Consider the following 2,446-nt stretch of genomic DNA (forward strand, 5'->3'; position numbering starts at 1 on the left):
TGTGTGTACCTTGAACAAATGCTAGAGTTACTTTATTCCAAACAGTATTTTAATTTTCAATGATTAAATTATATTCATTTTGATATCTTTGACCCGAAAACCTAAGGCAACCACACTCTCCATCTGTGAATACATTCATAGCATCAGGAACGTATTTTAAAAATTGTGGCAACAGAATAGTAATTTGTACTGGCAGTGTGTGGAGATGGATACCTCAGTGTTTGAAGAGAAACACCCTTTGCACCCCAACTACTCAGAGCTTCTCCTGAGATTACCAATCAAAGGAAAATCTGTTCAGTTTGTTGATGGTTGACTCTGCATCAAAAGGTGAAAAGTGAATTTGAACGAACTTCCTTTCATCTCTATTTCAATTGTTTATTAAAGCTGATTACAGTTTCAGTATACAAATCTGATTTGCTTCATAAGCATATGAAAATAATTGATAGAAGAGAATTTCGAAGTGTTTTCTGGGATTCTAATTTGGCTTTACAGTGGTGATATGGCTCTTAAGTTTGCTGAGTCTTTTTTTGTTTGTTTATTTTATTCTTTTGGTATGAATCAGCCTTCTGCTATACTGGAGAAAAGTGGGTTTTATTTAAAAGGCCAGGTTTATTCAGATGGTGCAGCGAGAGCTCTTTTGGTACAGATCGGAAGTAGCCATTATGAACAAGTGACACTCACTTTATTCCATCTATCATGATTTAAGTATGTATGCTTTGAAAACCTGCAAGTCTATGTTTTCTTTACCAATACTGTTGAAGTATAATAGTTTAACAATAATGTATCACCAAAAGAATTTTAAGATCATCAAATGCAAATTTTTCAGAAGAGACATTTATTTAGTCTCTACTAGTTATTAGAGGAATTATGCTGAATGTTTTGAATATATTAACAGAGTAATATGATTCCTAAAGTCACATATCTGATTTTAGTAGCAGAATCCAGAATAGGGCACAGGTTTCTAGCATATCATTCTGATTTTAAGTTTTAGAAACCATTTACTTGAATCGTAGAGTAGTCCAGAAATTCTGTCTTCTAATCTCAGTCTTAATTGCTGTATTCATAAAGAAAGGTAAAGTCCTTCCTGAAGGTGGTGTGCATTACAATGCTTTTTAAAATTTTGCCTTAAACAAATTTTTATGTGGTTCTAGAATTGTTTCTGGAAGCCAATCATGTTTTATGGTAGGCAGCCCAGAGGAGATTTTTTAAGACAGTATGTTCATACTGGAACCTTTTCAAAGCAATGTCATGGAACATGTATTCTGTTTTTTAATATGGCTAACAATTGACTTGCAAGTTTATGTAAGCAATCTAAAGTACAAAAAGGGAAAGGAAAGAAGGAAAAATATTCCCTTGCCAGCTCAAATGATCCTTGTTAAATCCTGACAGTCCTGGCAGAGCATGGCAGTGTGGCACTCAGTTATATGTTTTTAGATGCTGTACAGACCTTCGAGAAAACACTGTCTGAAGTTGTAAAACATTAACCAGCCCAAGCTGTACTATTGTGTTGTGAGTAGGGATAGAGACACTTTAACAGTTCCCAAGTGACTGTGAGCTTTATTTCAGGTGCACAGTTCCAATGTTTTTTATAATCAGCTTGCTTTGCCTCATTTTGCCTACTAATTTCTGCAAATGGTCACAAATATGACCCAAAAGGAAATGCTTATAAATAAAAAGACAAATTCTTCATGTACTGGTTCCAGGTTAATTGGGTTTTGGTTTTTTTTGTGTGTTGTTGTTCCTTTTGTCTTATAGCTCAGTGACTTCCAAACTGTGGGTTACCAAATATAAAGTCAGTTAGTAGGTCACAGTTGACCTTTTCAAATTTAGTAGGATATATTTAAAAATACTGAGCGTATTGTTTGAAATAACTGTGTCATTGGGACTTTAGCACCAAATGTAATGTAGAAGAAACAGGTAAGGGTATGTGTAGAGTACTATATAAATTCTAAATAATTTCTAAATTCTTACTTATCAATTGAGAAGAAAGGTAGATACCATTTGCTTTGTTTTTAACTTGGTGCTTGCACGATTGCTTGAGATAATTATTTCCAAATAACTGGACTAATTGTTGGCATTTAAACTCCAAGCCATTTAACATAAATACGAAATTAGTGCTTTCTTTTCTTAGGTTACTGTGACCGTGGTTAACATGATTTAGAATCTGAAGGCTTTTGTGGTTTATGTAATAATATATCAAATCTGTGGGGGTTTTTTTGTTTGTTTGTTTATTTGTTTGTTTTTTAGTTTTGGTGTTTTGTTTGTTTGTTTGTTTTGGAACCGGGGATTGAACTTGGGTCCTTGAGCTTACCAGGCAGGTGTTTGTGCCACTGAGCTTTATCTCCAGCCCAAATCTGTGTTGATATAGTAGTGTCATCCTAAGTAAAATTTTTTTTTTTTTTTTTTTTTTGCGGAACCGGGGATTGAACTCATGCCGTTGCGCTTG

General features: G+C 34.1%; 1 protein-coding gene across 1 annotated transcript in view; it reads left to right on the forward strand.

Moving 5' to 3' along the window:
- The window catches only part of Fmn2 (formin 2), a 402,068-nt gene that overhangs the window by 322,674 nt on the left and 76,948 nt on the right, over nucleotides 1–2,446 (forward strand). The window lies entirely within an intron of this gene.

This window comes from Octodon degus, unplaced genomic scaffold, assembly GCF_000260255.1.
Source record: "Octodon degus isolate 3935 unplaced genomic scaffold, OctDeg1.0 scaffold00017, whole genome shotgun sequence".
Classification (NCBI taxonomy): domain Eukaryota; kingdom Metazoa; phylum Chordata; class Mammalia; order Rodentia; family Octodontidae; genus Octodon; species Octodon degus.